Raw genomic sequence first — 17,318 nt, forward strand, 5'->3', positions numbered from 1 at the left:
AGTGCCTAAGATCCAAATTGCTTCTGCATGTGTTATAACAACACCATCAATTGGTATCAGAGCAAGTTTTAGGCCTTTATTTACATTATTTTGAGCAAGGTGGGTACCATTTCATGAATGAAAAATTGTGGATGCTAAAGTGGTTGAGCAAGGTGGGTACCATTTCATGAATGAAAAATTGTGGATGCTAAAGTGGATGTTTATGGTTTTGGCATTTTTTTTACGCTTCCATTTGATACAATTATTATATTTGGCCTAATGTGTATGAGCTTTCATGAAGAAAGGTCTGTAATTTTTATGGAAATGATGGCAAGCTGAATCGAAGAAGAAGAAAGAAAAACACCCCCGGCAGGCTCGAGGGAGTGGATCACGTTAATTTCAAATTATTAATGTAATAATTTAGTTAACTGCTTGCTTTAAAATGTCAAAACTCATCCACTTTAGTGTGCTTAATTAATTATGCATTGTGAAGGTATGTTTTAATTAAATAGAAAATATATATGCATAAAGTATGCCATATAAATTTAAAATCCCACCATAGGCTAAGCATGTTTCATGCATTACAAGTATGTTGTAAGTGTTATAATGTATAGTATGCATGTTTAGGGTTCCATGAGTGATAGATATAAATTGTTATATTATTGCATGGAATAGATGATTATATAATTGTTATATGAAGCATGTTAGATGCATATTATAGGTTATTTTCAACGTCATAAAATGAGATAGATGTTAAAATCTATAATACAGATAAGTGCATGCTCACTTAGTGTTAAGAACAAAGCACGATCAATTTTAAATAGTTAAAATAGGTCGATATCTTGTAAAATTGCAGTTACAAGAAAGCTCACTCAGCACGATCTTGTCTAAGGCTGTTTGTACATAAGTTGATGGTTTATGGAACACCTGCTACCTGGAAATCGGGCCAGTATTTGAGCTTAGTTAGCCCAGTTTTATGAGCATGCTTGAGTGATGTAAGTTTTTGGAAAAATCACCTAGACTTAGGTTATATTTATTAGTCAGAATATACCTAAGTAATGAGTATACCCAACCATCTAAAATACTTAGTGGGAGGAAAAAGGTATATGAGATACATCGTTTTCTTTTCCACGCTCTCTTGAAAATTCACATCGTGAGATTCATGCTCGGCCTCGTGACGCCCTGGGAGCGGCCTCCATTAAGAAGATATTTGCATGAGTCAATAAAAGGTGAATAGAGAGTATTTATAGTAAGTAGAAGGAAGTATATCAACACATCCTATGGTCTCCACCACTAGGTTAGACCGTGAGATTCCCATGTTCTGCCTGCATGTTACCCTAGAGCAACTACCCATTCGGAGGGTCGTAACATGGGAGATGGAACAACGCAAACTCCAAAATAGATAGGATTTCTTAGGTCCATTCCCAACTTTGGCTTTTTTATCGATAGCATTGTTGGTGCCGACCTCTGAGGTCTGAAAATGGCAGGTCACACTTACGAAAAATTATTAAGAGTTAGTATATTCTTGACCAAAGTAGCGATAATTAAAACACTATAGGAATAAAGAGTTATTCTAGGATTAGTGTTCCAGTCAAGAATGTCTTGGTTTAGTAAAGGAGTGATTGATTGCCCCTCGGTAGTAGTTACTCTGACTCACTAAAGTATCGTTGCAAATTAATATCTTTTGGGTACATTATTACATTTGCTAAACTTGATTGGATTAAATAGGATTAAGTCAAATCACTAATAGAATTTTCTTTAAATCACAGCATGACAAACTCAATAGTACAATTACTCGCTTCTGAGAAATTAGACGGGGACAATTACAACTTGGAAATCAAACCTAAACACAATACTTGTAATTGATGATTTAAGGTTTGTTTTAACTGAGGAACGTCCTCCAAACCCCAGCTCAAATGCAAACTGAACAGTTCGGGATGCATATGACAGATGGACAAAGGAAAATGACAAAACCCAAGTGTACATTTTAGCCAGCATATCTGATGTTTTGGCTAAGAAACACGATGTTATGGGTACAGCTAAAGAGATTATGGAATCCCTAAAAGGGATGTTTGGACAACCGTCTTTCTCCCTTAGACATGACGCCATAAAATACATTTATAACTGTCGTATGAAAGAAGGTGCCTCAGTTAGAGAACATGCCCTGGACATGATGGTCCATTTCAATGTGGCAGAAGTAAAAGGAGTTGTCATTAATGAGAAGAGTCAAGTCAATTTTACCATGGAGTCTCTTCCGAAGAGCTTCTTCTAGTTTCGCACAAATGCAATGATGAACAAGATAGAATATAACTTGATTGCTCTTCTCAATGAGCTACAGACTTATCAGTCCCTCTTAAAAAGCAAGGGACAAACAGGAGAAGCAAACGTTGTTGTCTCTAAGAAATTACTACGAGGATCGTCCTCCAAAAATAAGTCTGGTCCTTCAACTTCTAAAAATGTTTTGATAAAAGAAGAAGGGTAAGGGGAAAAATAAGATTCCTACTGACCGCAAACACAAGGTTCAAAAAGCAGATAAAGGAAAATGTTTCAATTGCAACGAAAACATGCACTGGAAGAGAAACTGCCCAAAATACCTTGCAGAGAAGAAAGCCGAAGAAACACAACAATGTAAATATGATTTACTAGTTGTAGAAATATGTTTAGTAGAGTATGATAACTCAACTTTGATACTAAATTCATGAGCCACTAATCATATTTGTCCTTTTTACCAGGAAACTAGCTCCTGGAGAATGCTTGCGGACGGCGAGATAACACTCAGGATTGGAACAGGAGAGAACAACTAAGCATGTAAAGTGGCCAGCTAAGCAAACATGTAAATCATTAGTAACAACTCTTTAATAAACTAAAATATCACCGCAAACATACTTAAACTGCATAAAACTCTTCCGCCTCCCCTATAAGGCTTATCTCTCCATGCAAACCGACTTCAACATAGAAATCAACATCCTAATCATGATAGAATAAGAAAAGAGAGGAAATGATTAAGAGTTATCAAGCTTTGTTGGTGTCCTTCAATGGAAGTCCCCCTCCTTTGAGCTCTCTAATGCACCTCTTTGCCTTAGTCTATCCTTCTCGGTTTTCTTTTCCTTCTCCTATCAACAGCTGCTGAATTAGGATTCTTCTTCCTTCTTGGTTTTCTTTTGCCTTCGGTGGACATTAAAGGATGTCAGATATATTTCTGGTCTCAAGAAGAACCTGATATGTATTGGTCAGTTGGATAGCATAGGTTATGCAACAAAGTTTGGGAAGAGTTTGTGGAAGATTGTGAAGGGTGCTATGGTGGTAGCACATGGCACAAAATCTAGAACCTTATACACCACTACAGGGTGTATGAAAATGGTTGCGGTTGCTGGAGTACTTCAAGTTCAAGTCTATGGCATAATAAACTTGGACATATGAGCGTCAAAGGAATGAAGATGCTGGTTGCAAATGGAGTTTTAGAAGGCCTAAAGTCTATTGACATAGGTCTTTCTGAGAGATGCGTTATGTGAAACAGAAACGAGTTAGCTTCTCAAAAGGCTGCCAGAGAATCAAAGAAAGTACGATTGGAAATGGTCCATGCAGACGTTTGGGAACCATCTCCAGTTTCATCACTTGGCGGATCAAAGTTCTAGGTCACCTTCATCAAGATTTCAGCAGGAAGGTATGGGTTTATTTCCTGAAACACAAAGTCAAATGTGTTTGTCACCTTCTAGAAGTGGAAGGCTGAAGTTGAAAATCACACCGGCTTGAAGATCAAATGATTGAGGTCTGACAGTGGAGGAGAATACGACGAGTCAGAGTTTATAACATTTTGTGCAGCGGAGGGAATTAGATTAATGAGGACAGTTCCTAGTAAGGCAAGAAAAAATGGTGTTGCAGAAAGAATGAATAGAACATTGAATGAGCGGGCAAGAAGCATGAGGATTCATTCTGGATTGCCAAAGACATTTTGGGCCGATGCTGTAAATAATGCAGCCTACTTGATGAATAGAGGACCGTCAGTACCCTTGAAGTTCAAGTTGCCGGAAGAAACTCACGTACTCTCACTTGAGAACTTTTGGTTGTACTGCGTATGTTCACGTCAATCCATAGAAAAGAGACAAGCTTGATGCTAAGGCTGTGAAGTGCTACTTCATAGGCTATGACTCTGACATGTTCGGGTACAAATTTTGGGACGACAAGAATAGGAAAATCCTAATACATTGTGATGTAACCTTTGATGAAAAAGTCTTGTACGAGGACAAAGAGAAGAAAAACTTTGAGACCATGAAGCAAGTGGGAGTTGAGCTTGAGTCGCAGGAAAACTCTCCCAATGATGTTAGAGCAGAAGCTCGTGAAACTCCTAAGACCGTTACTGAAGAACCAGACGTAGAGCAAGTTACACCTGAGCAGGTGTTGAGGAGATCACCCAAAGCTATAAGAGCACCAGATAGATATTCACCTTCATTACATTATTTCTCGTGGCTGACGAAGGAGAACCAGAGTCCCTTGATGACGACCTACAGTTAGAGGATACAACCAAGTGGGAAAAAGCCATGGATGATAGGATGTCTAGGCCTCATAAATGCGTTGCTCTTTCATCTACTGAAGCTGAGTACGCGGAAATAGCTGAAGCTGGAAATGAGATGATATGGATGACAGACTATCTAGAAGAATTACGCAAGAAGCAGTGCAAGAAGATTCTTCAGGTAGATAGTTAGAGTGACAAGTAGTTGGTGAGGAACCCGGTCTATCATTCAAAGACAAAACACAGAAGGCGATACCATTTCACTCGGAGGTCAGTGGAAGATGGTGATGTGTTTGGAGAAGATAGAGGGTGTAAAGAATCCAGCAAACATGTTGACAAAATGTGTTGACATTGGAAGGTTGAGGTTGTGCAAAGCCTCAATTGGTATGGTGTAGTGAAGATTGAGAATGAAATTCTTAGTTGGCTGGATCGGTCTACAAGTGGGAGATTGTTTAGATATGGAGCCTGATGCCCATTTACAGTAAATATTTACTAAAGATCTGGTAGAGATATATACGGTAGATATTTCGTAAAGATCCGGTAGAGATATATATGGTAGATATTTCGTAAAGATTTAGTAAAGCTTTATTTAGTAAACTGAAACGATATATACCCCATCAAGCAATGCTTTCAAGATGTACTTTTATTCATTCTCTGTATTCTGTTTTGGTGTACATACCTGAAAAGTCATCAATAAAACCTTTAGCCAACATTCCTCCTTGAATTTTCTCTCTCCTGTTCTTTGTGTTCGTCTTGATCGAGGATATGTGTTGTTGTGCGATTCTAACAATTACTTCAATAATAATTTTGTAATTTCTAATAACAGGGCTAAAAAATTATTTATAACCCTTCAACTACGTTCATGTATCCTCGCAATGGAACTAGAGTATTAAAGATAATTCCCTTCTCCACTCTTCTTTCGAACAAGAGAACAATAAGAGAACAACTATGCATGTAAAGTGGCCAACTAAGCAAACATGTAAATCATTAGTAACAACTCTTTAATAAAATAAAATTACACCGTCAACATACTTAAACTACATAAAACTCTTCCACCTCCCCTGTAAGGCTTAGCTCTCCATACAAAATGATTTCAACGTAGGAATCAACATCTTAATCGTGAGAGAATAAGAAAAGAGAGAAACTGATTAAGAGTTATCAAGCTTTGTTTCTGTCCTTCGATGGAAGTCCCCCTACTTTGAGCTCTCTCTCTCATCCACCTCTTTGCCTTAATCTATCCTTCTTGGTTTCCTTTTCCTTCTCCTATCAACAGCTGCTGAATTAGGGTTCTTCTTCCTTTTTGGTTTTCTATTCCGTTCGGTGGCCCTCTTCTCTTTAGGTAATCTTCCTGATAAGACAACCCTAATCCTCAGCCCGATGATCCAAGCTTTTGTTGAAGCAAGAACCCTTGAATCAAAGAAATCAACGCCAACTTATACAAAATTCGGATCAATCAAGAGATAAGGCTAGAATTAGATTACCCTCTTAAGATAAAAGATATAGAAGCAAGATTTGGAATCTTGTTTTAAATTAAGTCAGTCCACAATAGAACTTGATGAATGCTTGATTGAATGGCTCAGATGCAAATCTACCACAAGAATTGCATGAAACTTAGAAATGGCAAAGATGATGCTCGAATTTCTAAGGGTAAAAGTCTCAATTTCAGATCAAAATTTCATTCATCCGAAATCTGCCTTTTGCATAATAATTTGTTGGTATTTAAGTCTTCCCACAAAAGAAACTTTCAATTCTTCAAATGCCACTAACATTTATCCCGATCCCCTTAAATATCCACAAAAGAAGAAGTCAATTTGACCCATAACTTCCACCCTTTTGCGCATTACAAAAATTATAAAATTAAAAATAATAAATCGCAATTTATAGCAACTTCATCCGCTACTTCAACCGTGCAAATATTCACTTCTGAAGCTCCAAATGGTCCTTCCTCAACCGAATCAGCTTGTAACACATGAAATGATGGTTGAACCGAGCCTATCTAATTTTGTAGATGAAAAATGAATACTTGTTGACTCTTGTTAGCCTTGGATTCTGTAATAGGTCTAGTTGGAACATTTCGAACACCGTGATTATTATCAAGAACCATAATATTCCTAGACCATATATGGTATCATGTGTGGTGATGATTCAGTGCTGCCATAAGGCCTTTGTTTCATAGACTAGTCTTTGGGTGGTCGAGAGATCATATAGATACATTATGAGATGAGAGAAACGAGTGCGACATGATGTTATAGTCCTACTTTAGAATTGTCATCTATTCTTTGGTATGTATGCACCCAGATAGGATCAAAACCATACCATCTACAGGGCATCAGTGTCGGTCAAATGTGGGTCGTGCCTCACCATGACATGCATGGATCACTATATTGTCGTGCCTCATCATGTGCATATACATGTATGTATCACGCAACACACACTTACACACATATAATAAATACATATATACATGCATAAATACATACATACCTATACATATACATAAACAGACAGACAGACACACACACACACATATATATATGTGTGTGTGTATTATATTATGTATTTGTATATAGCACATATTTATACATTTTTATAATTTTCATCATTTTTATTTTTAAATGTGCAAAATTTACCATATATTCATTCTATATTCTTTTATTAAACAAGATTTGCCGAAAAATTTTAAAGATCCACTCAACCATAATTATTTATCGATAAAAAAAATAGTTAATTTCTATATTAGCTAATAGACTTCCAATTAAATAGTCTAGTTATTTTATAAGTAGTTTATTACAATTTTATTTTGATTTTTTATTTTTCATGTTTTAAACTTTAGCAATGGATCGATACATTATTCATTTTTTATTGAGAAAAATTTTTAATAAAGAAGAAATATAAAAGAAGAAATGGAGTTATACTTACCATGTTTGAAGAGATTTGAGCATATATTCAACTCAACTCATGTGCTGCAATTAGTGAAAAAATATATGATCGGATTAAAAGTCAATCAAATCAATATAGAAATATCATTTAAAACTAAACAAACAATTACTTTGGATTCAACATGTTTTAGACCTAATTTAATTTTTTAGATGGTAAACTTTTTCAATCCAATAAATCCTTATCAAATAATGAATTCGCCTAATCTAATATTAAAATATTCACCTTACGGTTGATTCGAGTTATTCGAGTAATTTAATAAAAATTAATTGATAATTTGTTTTTAAATACCCATTTAGATGATGTGGTTCTTGGAGTAACTATTTTAACACTCTAATACACATAAAATAATTTTTAAAAAACAAACAACAAAAACAACATGCCAAATTTAAAAAGTTCTCACTACAGGTTATATTTTTCTAAACAGTCTGGTTGTGCTAATATTCTATGTAAATCCAACCATTTCATTTACAACCCAAAATTTAACCCTTGAAATAATAACAATAATAGTAATAAATCCCTTTCCTATTTTTGATTCCTATATTATCCTATAAAATCGTTTGTCCCCCAATCTAAAAATCATAAACTCGCAAACAAAATTCATCATGGATCTTCCTCCAAAACTCACAAAACTCAATGTAATGTTTCTTCTTCTTTCTCTTTGAATTTCATTTTCTTTTTCTTTGTTTTCTTTCCATTGATCTTGTGGGCCTCGCTTGTTCTTCTACTTTCATTGGTTTTTGTTTGGAATCACTTCAAATGATTGTGGGTTTTTGTTCAAAACCCCGAATGGTTTATTGAAGAACTTTTTTTCCCGTGGATCCTTACTATTCTCGATCAAATTCGAAAATGTAACCAACAAAAAGAGATTGAATCATCTTTGATTTTTTTCGGTAGGTTACAGCAGCGAGAATCTCGGTCGTGATCGTACTGGCATTGGTGAGCTTAGCCACCGTGGACGCTATGAATCCGCGTCTAAGTTCGAACTCCCTGGAATTTCAGGAGATCAATTGTCGGAAACACTCAGCGTTGTTAACGGAGTTTGGCGGCGTCGGCGACGGAGTAACTTCAAATACTCACGCGTTCCGAAAAGCGATTGAACATCTCAGCACAATGGCGGCAGATGGCGGAGCTCAATTGGTCGTGCCGCCGGGAAAATGGCTGACCGGAAGTTTTAATCTGACTAGCCATTTCACACTTTTTATCGATAAAGAAGCTAAAATTCTTGCATCCCAGGTTCGACCTATCGAGTATTTTATTTTTATAAACCTAACACCTTTGGGAGTGGTGATTTGAATTTTAATCTTTAATCCAAAATAAATGAGTTAGATTTGTTCCTCATAATTTAATTTAATGGTGCAGAATGAATCAGAATGGCCACTCGTGAAAGTTCTCCCATCTTATGGGAGGGGAAGAGATGCTCCTGGTGGACGGTACAGCAGCCTCATCTTTGGAACTAATCTCACCGATGTGGTTATCACGGGTGATTATTTTTTCTTACCTTTTAACATTCTAATTTTTTTTAAATGGATTGCAAAATTATAACACGCTTCCGTGCTATCAGAATTAAATAAAAAAGAACTAAGGTAACTGAAAACATAAAAAGAACTTTTATAGAAAATAAAGTTGGGTCGGTGACATGGTGTAGGTAACAACGGTACAATCGACGGGCAGGGATCTTCTTGGTGGGAAAAGTTTAAGAAAGGGGAGCTCAAGGTAACACGGCCATATGTGATCGAGATCATGTACTCTGATCAAATCCAGATCTCGAATCTCACTTTGATCAACTCACCTTCTTGGTTCGTCCATCCGATTTATAGCAGGTTTGGCTATTTCGCTTCCGTCCCATTATCCTTGTATTTTAGGATTATGCTTTGAAAAAAGTATGTCATTCAAATTCCTCCCGACCAAAAAGAATTTTTAATTATATATCATAATATGGGTGAAAATGCAGAAACGTGATTATCCAAGGGCTCACCATCTTGGCTCCAGTCACCGTACCCAACACCGACGGAATCAATCCAGGTTCCCTTCTTCTTCTCCTTTAAAACCTTAGGGTTCTTTTCTTCCTCAATCCCTCTCCCTAAATCTCCGTTCAATTTATCAGATTCTTGTTCCAACACTCGAATCGAAGACTGCTACATTGTCTCCGGTGACGATTGCATCGCCATCAAGAGCGGATGGGACCAATACGGTATCAAGTTCGGAATGCCGACCGAGGACCTCGTCATTCGCCGCCTCACTTGCATCTCACCAGATTCTGCAGGTATTGCCCTTGGCAGCGAAATGTCCGGCGGAATCCGCAACGTCAGGATCGAAAATGTTACAGCAATCACACACAGTCTTTCGTCAGAATCAAAACCGCTCGCGGACTAGGCGGTTTCGTCAAGGACATTTTCGTTCGAAGAATGTTTCTATCCACGATGAAATACGTCTTTTGGATAACTGGAGACTACAAATCGCATGCGGATGACAAGTTCGATCCCTCGGCATTGCCATTGATTAAGAACATTAATTACAGAGACGTGGTGGCCGAGAATGTTAATATGTCGGCAAATTTTGCCGGGATTTCAGGAGATCCATTCACGGATATTTGTGTTTCAAATGTGAAGATTGGATTGTCGGCGACGCCTAAAAAGTTGCAGTGGAACTGTACGAACATTGAGGGATTTAGTAGCGATGTGGATCCACCGCCATGTGCTCCGTTGGCTAAGGCAGCGAAAAGCGGTGGATGTGACTTTCCCGAGGATCAGCTGCCGATTGAGAATGTTCAGTTGAAGTCATGCTCGGTTGAAATTCCTACCTTCTCGTAAAGACTTTGTTTTTTTTTTTTTTTTAATTCTGTGGAATAAATGATAATGAAAAATTTAATGAACATATAGATAAAATGAGAAGTTTTTAAATTTGAAACTAACCTATTTCAACTAGATTTGTAATATATCACTAAACAATAACTAATTGTAACTCAAAACCATCAAAATAATAATCTAAAATTGAAAAAGAGAGAATAAAAACAATTCTTATATATCCAAATATGTATGGATCCACCATGAAGTTTTTATATGGTATGATTACCATAGTGAACATGGATCAAACACGTGACCTTCAAATCTTCAGTCTGACGCTCTCCCAACTGAGCTATCCCTGCTATTTGCTAATGTAAAAATGCATAAGTAGAATTATCCCCGCTACAAAGTTTAAATCATTACGAAATATTTCACAAATGAAACATTCCCGAGATTGCACAGTCAAGTTAGGACTCTCGACACCATTGCGGTGAACATGGATCAAACACATAACACCTTCAAATCTTCAGTCTAACGCTCTCCCAACTAAGCTATCCCCGCTATTTTAACATAATAAAAATGCATAAGTAGAGCTATCTCTTCTATTTAATCACCGCTAATTAGTTGAGTTATACTTAACTTGACAATTGATTACAATCAAAATTAATATGTGTAACTTTCTATCAAAGTTTAAACCGCAAATAAATATTCACTCATTAATAGATGAAATAGTCTAATTAAGACTCCGGTTCAAATGCGGTGAACGTGAATCAAACACGTGACCTTTAGATCTTTAGTCTAACGCTCTCCCAACTGAGCTATCCCCACCATAAGAGAACGGTAAGTGATAAAGCCCAACGAAGTTTAGAGTTGTTATGTCTTGTGCGGCTTAGATTGATTGTTATTATATGGATTGTTATATGGATGTTGTTGTTTGTTGTCATGCCTATTGATTACGAAAATAATTACTTTGGTATCGCATTTGTGCATGTTATGATTTTTGAATGAAATAAATGTGATAAAGGTTACACCCTTTGTGTATCGGGTAACCAGCCACCATTGGTGACATGGGTGATTGATGAAATTTATAAATGTGGTAAGGGTTACACGTTGTGTGCATTGGATGCTGAAAGCTATTCTAGGTGAGTAGATTACATGCTATGTGTTATGAGTAATCAACCACCAAGGTTCTTTCATTTTGTTTGATGAAACTATACGATGGTTTGCTTGTCGAACCACACTAGGGGAGTTAACGAGTTTTTTCGTACTTACCCTATTTTCAAATGATTTTCAAGTAAGGTTGTAGCATGGTAGTGACTGATGACTCGTGAATGTATAGAGAAAAATGGTGTAAAATTCACAAGAATACATGAAAATATACAATATCACAAATAGTAAATAATAAGTATATTGTCGTTTCGATAGAGAGCCTATTTTTTTTGTTCCTTTCCTTGCTGGAAATGAAGTGAGTTTTTGGTCTTATTCAAATGGATGGGGTGAACTTAAACTAATTAAAATAATTTGATTGAGAGTATCAATTGTTCTCGAACAACGAAGAACAGCTAGAAAAATTAAGGAAGTTTTGGCTAGAACTAATAAAATAGACAGGTTGTTGAATTTTGTGGTGGCTTTTAGCTCATTTTAACTTATTTGCAAACCCACAACGCACATTCAACGGTCATGTAGGGTGATTACTTCCATAATAGTTTTGTAATCTTTTATAAGAGGGGAAAAAAATTTATTGATAACCCTTCGACTATGTTTAAATATCCTCGCAATGGAACTATAGTATTAAAGATAATTTTCTTGCTCCCCTCTTCTTTCCATCAAGAGAACAATAAGAGAACAACTAAGCATGTAAAGTGGCCAACTAAGGAAACATGTAAATCATTAGTGACAACTCTTTAATAAACTAAAATCACTCCGCAAACATACTTAAACTGCATAAAACTCTTCCGCCTCCCCTATAAGGCTTATCTCTCCATACAAACCGATTTCAACATAGAAATCAACATCCTAATCATGATAGAATAAGAAAATAGAGGAAATGATTAAGAGTTATCAAGCTTTGTTGGTGTTTTAATTTTCAATTGTTTTGTTTTAAAGACTTTTTATTAAACATTAAGTCTATGACAATGTTTTATGAATATATTTCAAATGATTATTTCCGCACAAAATGGTTACATTACATATACGGTAACGATTTTAGGTTTATAAAAATCTACCGTTGTGACATTTTGGATGTTGGGCTAGCTTACAAGTGTGCAAACAAGAAAGTTTAGTACTTGAAAGCATGTAAAACGGTGAAATTCCAGCAAGTTTACAAAGAGTTTGAATGGAAGATGTGATGAAGATCAAGCCTGATTTGTTTTCCTTCTTGGCTTAATGTGCTCTCAATCCTTGAATGTCGAGACCTACACACTACCAACACCATTCGAGAAATGAACCAGCTCTAGAAATGTGCCAAAGTGCTAACATTTTGGTGTTGTAGTGTAGTTTCGATAAGTAGTGTGTTGAGAAAGACATCAATCTTTTTTAAGTAATGAACAGGACTTCGACATTTCTTTTGAATTCAGGTCCTTGCAAAATGTGAGCTCTCATGAGAAAGTTAGGTGCCCTGCTAAAAAGTCTTCCTATGGTATATGATGGAGTGTAACAGCCCTATATTACTACTAACCTAAAGTTGTTACCGTCATCATAACATACTCTCTTGTGCGGAAATAAACATTTAAAACTTCATCATAAAACATTGTTATGGACTTACATGTTCGAAACCATATTTAAAACAACATAACGAAATATTAAAAAAAAATAAACATTAAAGGTAAAAACACCCTACACTAATCTAAAATCTAAGAAATGAAATACCACTTATCATATGCAAGTGTCATGGTCTTTACATGTGATATCGTCGTCAACCGTACAGGGGTGCCTTATCTTTATCTGAAATAGAATTAGCACACAACTTGAGTATTTTAAGAAATACTCGGTAAGTTACCCCACTATTGGGGTCAGGAAATGCAAACACATGCAACTTATGATTTGGGACCTATCGTTAAAACCATCATAGAGGTGGCCTTCTGTCCGGAAAAAATTGGATGTGTAGTATTTCTTTACATATAACTCACACGTGCGAGCATGAGTCCCCATGCGATTCTCATCCCCTAGTTCCATCATAGTTAGGCTAGTTGTCCGTAGCCGAATGTCCGGAGGTTAGCAAACTTTCGAGTATCATGCGAGACATGATGCTCATCATCATCATCATATTGTATGTGTCCGTACTCATCATCATAAATGGGAAAGTAATCCGATGTATATGAACACACAGTATGCATGAGGTCCCTATAGTTTCATCTTTAAATCATTCTTATGACACAACCTTATACATCATTCACACATTACCCTAGGTAACATGCATGCATTGACCTTCATACGTTCATCGTCATTAACATCAATTAGGGTTGTGTCTTAAAAAAGACCATCATAATGTATCATGACATTTATTTAATACATGCACTTCATCTTAAGTCATCTCATCATCATATGAAGAAAAAAAAAAGCAAGCCTCTTTATATTTGCTTGATTCTAAGCATCGTTGGGGTTCTGTAAAATGCTATACATCCTTGCGTCTAGGTTTCGTTTCAAGAATTTAGTAGAGTAATGAAAACTAATCGTTAAATCTTGATATGATAACCCTTCGACTCCGAATGTGGTGTCTACTGATTGGGTCTTGAATTAGGGAATCGAATTTCATTTTGAGTTACGGAAAGGAGGAACATGCATCATCATCATCATGTCATCATATCATGTACATCATCATATAACATCATCATATCATCATATAACGTCATCTCATCATCACACACGTCATCATATTATCATATAACATCATGATATCATCATATAACATAATTACATTACATATAACATCATCACATTATCATATAACATAATTACATTACATTACATTACATATAACATCATCACATCATAATACAACATCATTACATCATCATTTAACATAAAACATAAATGACACGTGCAAGGGCACTAGGCACGTGTCGTCATACAAAGTTATATCTTGGTTGGCCTTAGCCAAAGTTATATCTTGTTCCAAATTTGCTTGTTTTCGTCCTTCAAATTCATTCTCACTTATGTAAAGGTTTCACCTATTTTGAATACTCATTTAATTGCCTCGGTTAAAATCGAAGTTCATGCTTTCACTGTTTCTCAATTGTGTTTGGTGGTAAGACTTAGATTAAAAAAAAATATATGTCAATATTATTTCATGGGGCGTAGATCCTAGACAATTTAAGAAAACGGTTTAACCATATCTAATTTTCTAGAACTCATATAAAATTTAGCGTTTAAGTTTTAACTTAAAGCTAAATAATTGCGACAAAATTAGTGAAGATCTCATACATACATATATAAATATATATATATCTATATCCACTAATTTTGTCGCAATTATTTATTTATATATATATATATATGTAAAATATAATTTTTTAAAATGAAATTAGGATGACAGTGGAAGAAGGTCTAAGATAGAACTTACTTAACAATCTCCAACATCTATATCAGTTAAATCTGCCACATCTATCCCTAAATTTGAAGGCCATTTTCGTTTTTTCTCTATCCTCCAAGTAAATATATAGTTTTTGTTTTTATGTTTCTTGTTTCTTTTTGTTGTAACTCTGACACACGGGTGACTGACCTATTTTTGGGGAGAAGGTGTGAGAAGTACGTGGAGAGATGGGACATCAATTACTTTCTTGTTTATTGGTGTTACTATCATATACATCTCAAACAAACTTTTGTCCTCGAAAGTGTTCTGATCTTGGAATAACTTGGGTTGTCTATCTAAAGGGGTTCGTGTTCAAGAATATGCGTCAAGTCAATCAAGTATTTGTGAAGCATGGATACATGATATGTCATATATTGCAGAGGGACTGTGCCAAGGCAATATATCATTGGTCTAATCCAACCTACAATATTGAAAGGTCGGATGAAGCATGGACTTAGCTTGTCGTTCATCCGAACCTTAGTATGTCGTTTATCGAGACTACATTCAAGCATATCTTAATTACTTCCTTATATTCAATAATTATCCGCATGGTCGGATCATACCCTCCAATCAAAGTTAATGCGCTCAATATAAAATGTTAAGGTGTTCATATTAATGCTAGAAAACCTCGAATACTTAATTAAACCTTAATTCCCAACTTTCCCACTTCCCTCAAGGTGGCTGGCTTTCTTCTTTTTACACATTTTTATAAGGTGACCCCTTGTTTGGTACCTAGTTTTGCCGTGAAGATCTTGGTCTAGAGTTTTGAGTTATTATTCCTTAGACTTTCCCCCTGAGCGTCTTGTGGGTCCTATGCTCAGTGAACAACTCAATCCTGACCTATGCTCGAGGCTTCATGTGTTCCCTGCAACATAGTCTAATACTTGCATCCAAGGATTCATGTGTTCCGTGCGATACAATTTGCGAACCTAAGTCCAAGGCTTCATGTGTTCCTTGCAACATAGTTTGAGTACCTACGTCGAAGGTTTCTTGCATTCCCTACGACAAAATCTGTGTCATAAAGCCATGTTTCACTGCTCATCGGGAAGTCTTTAGAACATCTCAAGTTCTCATTTTGAAAGTTCTTTGTTAAGTCTTGAAGCACAACTAAGGAAAAAATCTTAGCAAGTACACCCTAATCCATATGAGTCATAAACTTTTCTTTGCATGTATATATCTTTCATAAGCATGTTGTCACTTGGTATTCATAAAAACCTTATTTCTTATTAGGTGTCTTGAGGGGTATTTACGTATTTTTCCTCTTAGTTCATATCCCAAAGTTGTCATAATGATATTTCATACTTACCCTTAATATTGTATATCAGTCTATTTTAAATTTGCTTAGTATTTTGAGTCTTTTAAAGTCTTGAAGGTGTTAGAATTCTCATAAGAATATTTTGGTCATCTACCACCCCAAATATTTGTTTAAATCCTCGTCATATTTCAATGAGCTTGTAACTTTGTATAATCACTTTAAACCATGAAATAAGGCTTTTCATCAAATTTCATGTCATTTAGAGGTCGCCTTGGTCATAAGCCAACGATACATAAATACAGGGACATTTTAGTCATTTTACACCTATCCTTGGTTTATCCTCTTATCATAATCTAATGATCCCCAAATTTCATACATAACCTTATCATGTCATATTGAGTCTTCTCCTAAAATTTCATGAGCAACATAATCTATTTAGTACGTTCCTAACTCACGCGCTTTATTGAAATCAACATTCATGTGACACTAATGTTGAAAAACCTTAAATACTTGAAACTCCTTTGTAACACCAAGAAAGGAGCTTAACAAAATTCTCCTCTAAAATTGATATTATATAACCCTAGTGAATATTCTTACCTTTAATAAAACTTGGGATACTTAAAAATCCAACTTAAAATTGGAGTCTTGAAATCTTAGTTATGATAATAACTTTGAAACAGCTTGACATTACTCGAAAAATTCATCATTAATTTTTGACAAAAGTGGGTTTATATTGAGATTTTGCAATGCATTCGTGTAGGGGTATAAGGAAGATTACCACGAAACTTCTAGTTGATTTAGAGACAATGTCACACCTTTGTAATCATTGTGAATCTCCACCAAAGTCCATTTTAAATCATGGTTTCTTAAATTTAAGACATCTTGACAATCTCATACCGTAGTCCATCTTCATATATACCTATAAAACTTTGACCATGATCGTAATACCTCATCCAAATTGTGGCTCGATGCTTTTAATTCACCTCATAACTTTCATACTTGCTCATACGAAGCGGGAACATGAATCATTAAATTCCATTCACTATAAATAAGGAATTTGGCTCTGAAAGTCGTAGGAACTGACCTAAATTGTGAGATCCCACATCGGTTGGAGAGGGGAACGAAGCATTCCCAATGTGAAAACCTCTCCTTAGCAGACACGTTTTAAGACCTTGAGGGAAAGTCCACAAGTAAAAGTCCAAAGAGGACAATATCTACCAGCGGTGGACTTGGGCTATTACATGAGTGTTCCCTCTGATCTCGAGAGCGGGTTCTCTTCTC

The 17,318-nt window shown here is 35.8% G+C and overlaps 1 non-coding gene and 1 pseudogene across 1 annotated transcript; one reads left to right on the forward strand and one right to left on the reverse strand.

Annotated features, from left to right (window-relative positions):
* Positions 1-8,177: 8,177 nt before the first annotated feature.
* LOC147789665 (putative polygalacturonase) lies at positions 8,178-10,340 on the forward strand (annotated as a pseudogene).
* Positions 10,341-10,967: 627 nt separating this feature from the next.
* TRNAF-AAA (transfer RNA phenylalanine (anticodon AAA)) lies at positions 10,968-11,040 on the reverse strand. Its single transcript has one exon. It is a non-coding gene; the product is annotated as a tRNA-Phe (tRNA).
* Between the last annotated feature and the right edge of the window lie 6,278 nt (positions 11,041-17,318).

Source organism: Cucurbita pepo, chromosome 13, assembly GCF_057944985.1.
Source record: "Cucurbita pepo subsp. pepo isolate OVF chromosome 13, ASM5794498v1, whole genome shotgun sequence".
NCBI lineage: Eukaryota > Viridiplantae > Streptophyta > Magnoliopsida > Cucurbitales > Cucurbitaceae > Cucurbita > Cucurbita pepo.